We start from the raw sequence: 11,920 nt of genomic DNA, 5'->3' as shown, positions 1-11,920 counted from the left end.
AAATTACTGAGTACCTCAGCCATCTCCACGTCAATCATAGCTGAGTTCCCTGCTCACTTAGGGCAGTAGTTTCCTTTACCTTCCTTTGTTGCCTTGGGTCTTTAGAAATCCAAGGTTTACTGTTATTCTTTACATCCCTAGCCAAGTTTAGTTCTAGCTGTGCCTTGACTTTCATAATCTGATCTTTACGCTCCTGGATCATATCCCTCTAATCTTCACAAGACATATGTCCCTGCCTCCACCACCTATGCTTTTGTGCTTTAATTTGGTTCCAGATTGGCCTGGCTACACAGGACAGCCCTCATCTGGTCTCCCAGCCATGCCTAAACCCAACTTCAAGCACTGTCAGTTCAGCCCTACTAATTCCCTGGAGGCCAGCATCTCCACATGAGTGGCTTGAGGAGGGGAGGGGGCTGCAAGTGTTAAAATTGAGTTGTATTGAGCACCTTATCATGAATGGGGCAAGCAGTGCGAGAAGGGTTTTTCATTTGTCTCCAAGGGAAAAGAGGAAGAGAGAAGACAGTATTCTTTTCACAGACAAACATGGCATTTCAAGAAAATTATTCTTCAAAGTCATCATTAAAACAGTCACATTTCTGTGATGCTACCTGTAAACAGTTTTTTCTTTTCCGATGATTTATAGCTAATTTATGTATTTGTGACATAACACTTCTATTTCCTGTGCTCCAAGTGGCTATAGCTTTGTTCTTTTGTTTTTCAGAGCTTTACCACCAACCGATCTAGAAAGCAGTTTGCAACAGGGGGGTGAAAGGAGCAAGCTGCAGCCTAAAAAGCAGACAGATAAACCATTTTGTATCCAACCATAAATACAAGAATATTCTTTCTTTCCCCACCCTATTATAAAATGGAAATATTCCTTGCTATCAGCTACTGACCACAAAAGGTACACTTTGGGTTCAGGCTTCCTGCTTTTCTGACGCATAATAGCATCTTTTTGCTTCACCACATCCAGTCCTCCAGCAGAGCACTCATTTTCTGATTTAAAAAACAGTTTTCCAGTCTAATTACAAGACCATAGAAAGATATATGTGTATGACCAGTTCCAGATATACCGGCTTTTCCTTTTTTTGTTTAAAAGAGAGGTTTTCAGGCTTTCTCCAGCCTGAAAAACAACTGAAGGTTCATGTGTGGAGGGCTCTTAGACCAATGCCTGCTATACTGCTGTTGCACTTGAAGTATCTGTTTCTTTCTTTTACAGACAGACACCCTGGCACTTTCCTGTCATGAAACATTAATCCCATGTTGATTTGTCTCTTGCAGGGCTTTTATCCAGCAGGGCAATGCTGTGATCCAAGTGCCTCCCAGAAACAAATCCGTGGCAATCAGCAAGGCCCCCAGTGTGGTCTATGGGGTGTTCAGTGCTGCCCACATATTGGTGTAGGGTCAAGGCTGGGGTAGAGGAAATAAGCTTAGCATTCACTTTCTTCCCATTGGAAGAGGTCTCTGCCTATTTCAGTTGATTAGAGTCTTGCAGAGGAAAGCCATATCAATGCTGATGTCATTTGTACCACATGGTATAGGGGTCAGGAAGCATAGTCAGACAGTTCCCATGCAGTTAATGCAGTGAAAATATTCCTGCAGGATGTGAAACATGCCAGGAATTTGTGCTTGGGCAACCCCTGGCTGACATGGTTAAATTCTTTTTTAATGAATAGTTGGTTACTGGAGAGAGCTACTGAAAGCAGGGTCTACCTCCAGGCAATTAATACCATCGAGAGTCTTTAAATAACACAAAACTCCATTAAACTACAAGTGCCTCTGTCCTTCCTGAGTAATACAGTGCAAACCTCTTCCAGCAGAGTTGTCTCTCTCCTTCAACTCTAGAGACAAGGCACAAAATCTCAGCCTGTCATCCGTACCAACTTTCTTAGCAAAGGTACAAGCTACAAAGCTACTATCTTATCCATTCTCTAGCATGAGTTTCTGATGACTAGCTGTCTTCAGATGAAGCCATTTCAATTACCAAGTCCATTTTCTCCAAGCAAATAAATGTAAGTAGAGCCAGGATGAAAGCAGAGGAATATAAACCCTTGCTCTACTGGCACCACAGCACCCGGGGCTGGAATACCAATAGAAGAAGGATTTGTAGAGGTACAAAGGAGGCAATATGCTCCTCTCTGGCCCCAAATCAGCCCTAGAAGGAGCTCAGGACTACAGCATCCCTGTCAGACACCTCCTGTCACATCCTCACTTCTTCCTCTGTTCTTCTTCTGTTCCCAGTCTGCAAACAGCACCAAGAGGGAAGGAAAAGACAAAAACAGGCAAAAAATAATAAACTATAATTAGATTCTGCATATTAGTGCATTTATTGACATGATATAAAATTAGATGCAAAGTTTAAATTGGAGGGGAAAAGATTTGTCACCAAAAAAAACGCAAATAGAATTACAGAAACATAGAATCACCGAGGTTGAAAAAGACCTCAAAGATCATCAAGTCCAACTGTCCACCTACCACCAACATTCCCCCACTAAACCATGCCCTTAAGTACCACATCTACCCTTTCCTTAAGCAATTCCATGCACAGTGATTCTACCACTTCTCCAGGCAGCACATTTCAATGCCTCATCACTCTTTCAGAGAATACATTCATCCTAATATCCAAGGTGAACCTCCCCTGACGCAACTTGAGGCCATTCCCACTACATCCTATTGCTAGTTACCCAGAAGAAGAGGTTAACCCCACCTCACTACAACCTACTTTCAGGTAGTTGTAGAGAGCAATTAGGTCTTCCCTGAGCCTCCTCTTGTCCAGACAGAGGAGGGCAACAGGCAAAAATAACTGTTGAAATACATCCTTGCAGACAGATAAGTATGAAATTATACTGGCAGCAACTGGCTTACTAGAGCTGTCAAATCACAGAAATAAAACTTTTGCAGAGAAACACACCTCCAGCTATTAGTTAATTTTCCAGTACACTAAGAAAGGCTATTTGCTGATGGATTTTGCCATGTTTGATATTCAGTCAGTTAAAACCATTCCCGTTCCTTTGGAAGTACTGGTTGTCTAAAGCCATTTCTCCAAATATAATGCAAACAAGATTTCCATAAACTGCTTGCTTCAGCAGCCCAATACACAATTAATTCTTAAACCACTAATACTGGATTTGCTGCTGTGCTCAAATGAGAGGAAATCCAAGATACTGAAGAGTAATAAGGAAACATCCTTGTTCATGCCCAGTACCCTTTGCTACATGCTAATGTGGCTAAGTGTGTGAATAGGTTGCAGCATAAAAGTCAGCACAAATGCCTGCACTTCATCAAAAATAGCTTACGAGCAAAACTGAAGTGAACGTTTTGTACTGCTACTAGGTTTGAAAATGAATGTTTCTTGGTTTGACTGGCTCCAAGCCAGCGACAAACAGATTTTCTAGAGCCGTGAGGTTTCTAACAGATTTTGTTCCAGAGGAAAGTTGAGAGGAGGAGGTGGGATCACCTCCAGCACCCACACCAGTAGCTCCCCCCTTCACAGGTAAGCATCTAGGTTCCACACTCATCCCACGTTTGCTTCTATTTGTGTTGAACGGATGGAGTCTGTCACTCTCACAGGCGCTCCGTGACGGTCCTGTTTGGCCTGGGAGCTGCTCTGGAAGACATCCAGACAACATCCCTCTGAATGACAGACTACATATTTTGAAAAGGATTTTCCAAAGTGCTCTAATTTATCTTTACTCCCACTAAATTCACAGTTGAGTCAATGGTGGGTGTCTTGGAAAAAAAAAAAAAAACACATCTCTGGGACCCAGAAAGTACAAATTTTGGACAGTGGTAGTTCTTCCTCTGGATAGAGGGAGAACAGGAGACATTGCACATTCCGGTGTCTGCTCCATCTCCTCTTGCACATGGCCACATCTTAGAGACTTCCCTCTCTTCTGCCTTGAACATTGCATGGTCACAACTCCTGTGCAGAGCTGACTGCGAATCACCACCCCTATTTGCTGGCAGGATTTCACACCCGGTTTCTGTGGGAATAAGCTCACACAAAGCAAGGTAGTGAGAAGTCCGAGAATGGAGAATTTTCCAGCACATTAAGGTCATTTGCTGATGGATTTTGCCATGTGTGACTATAAATGAGTTTAAAATTTCCTCTGCAAGTACTGGCTGTCTGCAATCGTTTTCCCAAATGATGCTGTCATGAGCACTCTATGTAAAATTCAGCTTATATAAGGTATGACTGTGGCAAAGGCTCAGATGAGACATATTTCCTGGGCTCCAGCCACTAGAAGCAGTATAAGATGACGACCTTAGAAGCAGATACAAGTTGACATTAAAGCAGACTGTTCTTGGCCTGCTGGTCACTAACCCATTGTCCTAAAGGAAGGATCTCTTGAAGGTTCCCAAGCACCCAGCTTGCTTCTGCTGGGTCAACATTTGGGCAGGTTTCTTGCCTGTATTATTGCACACTGCACAGTCACTATCTCATTTTAGAAAATGCAAAGAACTGTGACATTGCTAAGAAAACACAGATCTTCTTTATATCCCAGTAAAGCATCTGAAACATACATGTGAGTGCTTTTGAACTGAAAGCAGTTTCCTCGAGCTGTCCTGCCTCACATGCTTGTCAGGTTCATAGAGGTTCACTCTGCACCTGCCACCTTCTTCCTTCCTTTGCACTCCCAAGCACTGAGGATACATGGAAGGGGGTTCGTGCATTGGTCTCAGTCCTAACTTCCCTTGCCTCTCCCTCACGCCTTCCAGCCTCCTTCTCAGTCACAGCTGAGTGTTTTCCTCCTCCAGACCACCTGTGCCCACTTACTCTCCTCCTCCAGATAACATGCCCCATGGCCCTTAAGACCATTGCCTTCATTGTCATACCACAACTCTTGTCTGCCATGGGGGTTTCTGCTGCTCCTCACACAGATAATGATTATCTCCACTGATCCACACAAATGTAGGCTCTGGGCAGCTTCTCCTTCCCTGGAAATCCTAAGAGATGGGAATGACCACAGTAAAGGAGGTGAAAAAAAAGGCAGTCCCCTCACCTCACTGGTGATAATGAGAAATGGCAGTCAGGCTGGATGAGATAAAAACAGCAAATCATGATTAATAAGAAAGGCATGGTAAAACTATGCCAGCTGGCAACAGCCTCGTCTGTCGTCTGGCTGGATTTGCACAGAGGGAACCTGCTGTTGTCTGTCCTGAAAAACTCAAAGGCCTGTAGGAGTTCGGTGTAGTGAGGATGCCAGCACACCTCCTCCTTTTCCCATCCTTATCCTTGCCAACACAAGTCTTACCTTGCACCTACAGACATGTCACAGCACCTGACAGCATGACAGCCACTACTTTGGACAAGTAGTGGCTGAACAAGTGGTGTGCAGAACAAAAAGGATGAGCTTCTAGGGCTCACACTGAGGAACTGTGGGTGATAATAGTTTCTTGTTCTCTCAGCATTTGGCACACATGAACATACAGAAGACACACACCTTAGCAAATGAATTTAATGTACAAGATATGCAACAAGGGAATGAAATATACTGATTCAAATATTACGGTATTTTAAAAGAAAAATTCCACTTTAAAGATGTTATCACCACTTGGAATCACATACAACCACGGTCTGCAAGACTTTAAGCTCCTCAGATCAAATCTGCAAACACCATACAATGAGCTGATCTTAGCACCAGGAGGACAAGCAGGTGACTTGATAGGAACTTCAGATTTTCACCCATCTGACAGAGCTAAAAGAAGATTGCAAGAGGGCACAGCAGACCAGTCCAGGTGACAGTCAGCTCAACATAGTACTTCTGTCTGGATTACATTATGGAGTATTCAACAGCTGTTTTAGAGAGGAGATTAACATGCAATGACACACAAAGAAGGACCTGAAGAAGCCAGCCTCTCCTAGGATCCCTTAGAAATGTGATCATCCATGCTCAGTATGATGAAGCCGTACACACAGATTTCTTTATTATTAGTTTAACATCCATGTATGCTTAGTTTTTACAGGTTATGAATCTGTGACCATACTTGGTGCCAAATCTAATACACCATCCTGCACAGGCATTAGGAGTTGTAGAAATAGTATCTTTTCCAGTAAAGTCTGAGATCTTCTTATGTTGCTCCCACTTCAACACAGAAGGGAGGAATTATTTCAAAATGTATATAAAAAGATAATAAAAATACAATTTTGTACCAACTGGGAGGGGACTGTGTCTTTGGAACATGACTCAAACGTATGGATTTCAGACTACTTTTTCTACTTGCATACTCAAGACTCCTTTCCCCACCTCCACTCACGAGCACAAGTAGAGACACAACTTCTAACATTCTTTTATTATTTAAGAAACTTTTGGTATAACAGATGACATAAAATGTGTTAGCTGCCTACTTTTGCACAGAGGCGCTTTGAACTTCAGTAACATACCATGAGCTGAATTAAATTGTCTGCCAAAAGCAAGCAAACTTTTCCAGACAATCTGTTATTTGACACACTGCAACCAGCAGAGCCTGTTGTACCATCTGCTCTACATAAAGTGCACGGTACATGTTTTACACGGTTTCTAGACATATCAACAGGCCAAAGTCAACACTTCTACAGTGGGGATCCCCTGCAAGAAATGTTACCAACTACTCTTGCCCTCTCGGCTTCATGTCCTAGAAAATCCCCTTCCACATAGACTTCCTTGCCCTTCCTGACAGACTGTATCCTCAGGAGAACCAAAACATGTTTCAAAGCATATCCCACCAGCGATCTCCTGAGTAACTTAAAGGAATAAGAAAGCACTTAAATCAAACTTGTGGCTGATCAAACTCTGTAAGGATGCAAGCTTCACAGGTAGTTGGGTAGGAAATTATATGCTTGGATTTCTCTCACCTACAACACTCTAATTTGGAGGAATCCTGGTGCAAGAGCTGTATTCCCCTTGTCTGCACAGTAATTGTCCCACTAATAACCTCTAAGCTTCACCTTGGAGATGCTCAGCCTTCTATCATTGATTGCTATTGATAAAGGCCCTTGTCATTACAAGACTTCTCGCACAGAAACTTGGAAAAAATCTGCGGAGTGAACACAGTAAATTGGAGGTGCCTTGACTCTGAGGTACACTCTACACGTATCTAACTCTATTTGCACACTGCAAACCTGATGTTTCCAGAAGTTACACTATGACACATAATAATACAGCATAGGGAATATTCCCATCAGTGCCAAGTGGGAGACTAGCATCCAGGAATTTCACACATGATCACCAGAAATCCTGGTGTACAACAGCTGCATCAAAGGAATGCCATCTGCTGGAGTCCTCCAACATCCAGAATTTTTCAAAACCTCTCTATTCAACATCTTCCTGCCAAAAAGGGAACACATCCAAGGAACCTAAATATACACACGCATACGCTAGCTGCCTTGCATCAGAAGGTAAAACAGGGATGGAAAATTAGTTTTTTTTATCAGGGTCTGGATGTATTTTGCAACCCTAACGTACTGGGTTGGTCAAAATGCTATGACTTACATCTTCATTTTTTGGGTTGTTTTATTATTTTTTTTTTAATGCTGGAGGAAGGATAAAGGAATTCTTTCTACATGTCACTAAGAAACATTTTACATTCTTATACAGAGCAGCCAGGTGGTGTTTCCAGAATTTTTTCACAGCTTTTCTGCATTGCAAATGTGACTTCTCCTGAAAATACCTTCCCAGGGACATCTCAGGGAAGGGAAGGAGCAGGCATTGCAAAAGGCAGCTGTGTGACCACCCAGGCAATTAGCACCAGAGGCCACAAGAGAGAAAAAAAATTGAGGAACAAAGAGTCAAAATGCTGAAACAAGAAGGAATACACAGAAAAGTCAGATGCTAGAAGGAGGTTGTAATTTGAGGGGTTTTTTTTAAAACAAGATTATAGATGGTTTGCCTGCAGAATAACCTGACAAAATACATAGACCTTGTTTCACTAAGACTTCCTTACATTACTATGTATCGTAACTTAATGAGGTCAAAAATCTTTACCATTACATAGCAGAGGTGAAACTGCACTAGAAATACACTTCTTTAGATATTTATTTAAGATCATACAATAGGCTCATAATATTATTTCTAGTAAAAACATCCATGCTAAGAGACACCTTGAAAATTTTGTGTTTTTGACTCAATATATTTTATTTTCCCAGGCTTTTGTCCCTAGAAGCCTGGCTAGCACTGTGCATACAGAGTTGAAAAATATTTCTCATGTTCTCTGGCCTGGGACTGGTAACTGGCTATGCAACAGGTGGTCCAGAAGGACATCCAAGCCCAGGGACAAACTTAAAGTATGCGCTGCAGTTTAGGATCCAGAGATAGATTGTCCTGGCAGGAACGGGATGTCTGAATGTGATGGTTGACATTTTTCGTTAAAATAAAGCACTCTCCCTATGCAAAAAGTGGTCTTTAAACACAGAAGAAAAGAAGAGGGAGCCAACTGGCAAAAAGATGAGCGATGGAGAAAGAAACATACTTGCAGCACACCACAGACATTTAAGTTCTTATGTTTCAAGTTCCCATTTCTCCATCAAGGGCACAACACTACAGTTGAGCTCCTTTTCCCAAGAAAAATGAAGCCATTCAACTGCTGTGGAGCCCCTCAACGGCAAGAAGAGCCCAGTACAGGCTGCAGCTCTCCAGAGGAAATAAAACCTGATGGGCATCTGTGATATAAGTGGAGAGCATGAAGCAATTCAACTGTAGTTCCCCAGAATTACGTGACAGGAAAATTTTAAGACCCAAATTGAGTCATTTCTCACCTAAACAACCAGCCATTCTTCTACAGATAAAAGTCATCAGTTTTCGATAAAGCTCCTCCCTTTTCTTCTAACATGTATCCACTATTTCACGTTACTTTATTGGCTTCCTGACAAAATGTGAAATTAGTACAGCCTGAGAAAGGACAGTGGATAAAGTTTAAAAACTTCAATTGTAGAAGGCAGCTACAGACCAGAATGGCTTAGGCATCTCCTCTTGTCATGGCGTGGAGGGAAAAGGCTTATAGATCTGGAGGCACTAGGGGGAAGATTCGCTGGCAAGAGGTGCCCTGATGCACTATTTTCAAGTAAAAGTGCCAAAGAAATAGAGGTGTAGGGTTTTTATTTTAAAATTGCAGAAAGTACAACTGACTGACGGAGCAGATAAGGGGAAAGGATGTTCTAGCCTACAGTACTGCTCTCTTGGCCTCGTGTTCTTTAGTCTCAAAATATACCTCTCCGTTTCTTATTCTTTGTGTCCTGCTAACTTTGTCACAATCCTAGCAGATTTAGAGTAACACAGGAAGCCCATTCATCTCCACAGCAAGTAGATGGCCTGCTGTACACTATTTTGTTTGCTGTAGCCTGCAAAGTAACACTTTCACCTCTTCTTTCTCACAATATTAATTGACTAGGAAAAAAAAAAATCAAGTGCGTGAAAACTGACAACGGCTTTTATCTTTAGGGAGATTTTAGATGCCTGAAAGAGCAGCAAGATCTCTTCACACACACATGCACACACCCTTTGAGCTCACAGAGAAGAATTTGAATTAGCTGCTTTCACGGTTTGAAAGCTTAATTGCTGAAGAGACTTCTGGAATTGACTCCCTGAAAGGCAGCACAATAGAAATCACAGGAAGAAAAGAGGAGAGAAAAAAACAAAAGACAAAGACAGACATGAAGAACAGGCACCTCTCAAGAGCACACAGGTGCTGCTGCTGCTTCCCACAAGCAGAATTTCAGGTCTGTTAGTGTTTTCTCTCTGAAGTTTAACTGCCCACTTCCCAATGGGGCCCACCAGCAAGGTCCCCATCAGACAGCTCTACCCTCCCAAGGGCATGAAGAAATGGCCCTACAGGAGGAGGGGTCCAAATTCCAAGGGCAGAGCTCAGGTCTACAGTCTGATCCCATAGCTCAAACTGTTGTGCATCTGTCACTTCCCTTATGTCATCCTGTTAACTCCGCCCCTTGCTCCCACTCTTCTTTCCACAGACCCTTGTGACTCTATGTCTGCAAAAGCATCTTTATAGGTGACCTATGCTCTAGGCAGAGCACATCAGAAAGACAGGACAATAGAAGAATTAAATCAACCAGGAGTCAAAGCACTTCAGACCTCTTCCCAGTCTCAGCCCTGTTAGATGGCTACAAGTCACATGCCTTTGAGACAATGACAGCATCAGAAGCTCCTGCAGAGCTCTTCTCCAGCTCAGAAATTCCTGGACAAAATATTGGCTATTTAGAAGAGAAACAGACCGCATTTTCTTTCCCAGAAACCATTCGACACAGTCAGTAAACAACCCCACTGGAGAACTGAAGTCAGTGGACCTAAAGTTGCTTACCTAGCATACGGAAAGACAATGGCAAATAACCAGTTTTAAATTACTCAAAGAAGGGTGATGGTCACAATCCAGTTAAAAAAAAAGATTTGCTTACCCATCCTAAGGATCAGGACTCACCAAACACTCCCAAAGAAAAGATCTCCACAGAGAGACCCTTCCCATGTGGCAGCCAGCCCTTAAATGAGGCTTAGGGAGGGGTGGAACCAGGAATTGTTTTCACCTGTGCTCCCAGGGCTGGCCGTGTCCCTTCACCAGGTGCTCAATCATTGGCTCAGGCAGTGACTTAGCAATTCCCATACACCTAGCTACAGGCACTATAAATAAGAAACCCAATATCTTAACAGTCCACCATGCTTTTCCATCAGAAATGGCTTACTCTCTAGGATTTAAACACAGACATGGTAACCTTGATTATGTCAACGAAAAGGTTTGTACAGAGAGCTTAGTTTATTCAAAATATCATCGTTTATTTGCCAGCTTAAACAGTGAGCAGCTTTATTTTTCATTAACTTATACTTCTAACAGGAAAGAGAAACAAGATATTTTGATTCCCATTTTCTCCAGCTTCATACTGTTGGAATTAACTCCATCAGCCTGTTTTTGCAATTCAGACTATGCAAAGCCTGCGATTATATCTCAAATGCAAATAGTGTACTTGTGTATTCCGCACTGGTCTATGAAGTGGGTGCCTGCACAATGGATTAGTAATATTCTGCAGTGTGTTTTAGGAATCAAACATGGGCCTTTTATCAAAGCAGTCAGAGATGTCAAGTGTGTTATAAATTGGCTCACTGCATTAAAAAAAAAGATTAAAATGTTCATATTACGTCTTACTGTATTTTTCATGCAGGCACATTAGCTGTCATTTTTTCCCCTGAACATTTTCAAAAGAATGACTTGTTTATAACAGGTTTAGACAAACTGGTGTTGGGAAGAGCATACAACCCCTTCTATTAAATATCAAGAACCAAACTTCCCTGATAGGAATCTGCAGAAACACAAGCACCAGACTTACATATACTAGAGGAGAAGACGATAAAACTCCAAGGATGCTGAGAAAAATCTGCATTTCCTTGAGCCCTGATAACCACCCAGCTGGGCAGCACCAATTCATCCCACACCACAGCCCAGATGCTGTACAAAAGCCATACACTGGAAATGACTTGCGGTCACCAGCAGTGGGGAGGAGATTCAGGTTAAGCTCCTTGGCGGAGGAGGTTGTGCTGCATCTTGTCCTAGCCAGAGGCACTCCTGCCCTCCATCAACAACATCCCTGTTTTACTTGCCCAATAATGACTTACTGCACAATTCACTTGCAAAGTTAAAGCTCGGCAGAAGGGATCTGCAAAGAGAGAACAAACTTAAAGGTTTCCCAGCCAATTGTTTGAGTCCCATTAAGGAAAAAAGCAAGAGACATAAGAGAATTGCACATGAAAGAACAAGTATTTCTCACTTAAACCTTTTGAAATAGCAAATAAAACTTTTGCTAGGGAAGCAACTTGATCTTGTAGTTCACTGGCAACACACATTCCATTTTTCTCTGTAAAGACTTGATGAGATTATTATTAGTGCAAAAAGGATTACATTCACAGCAGTTTGCAGAATGCTTTCCTTTAGCTGCTGTGCATTA

This window comes from Numida meleagris, chromosome 1, assembly GCF_002078875.1.
Source record: "Numida meleagris isolate 19003 breed g44 Domestic line chromosome 1, NumMel1.0, whole genome shotgun sequence".
NCBI classification, from domain to species: Eukaryota; Metazoa; Chordata; class Aves; order Galliformes; family Numididae; genus Numida; species Numida meleagris.
This window is presented reverse-complemented; position numbering follows the sequence as displayed.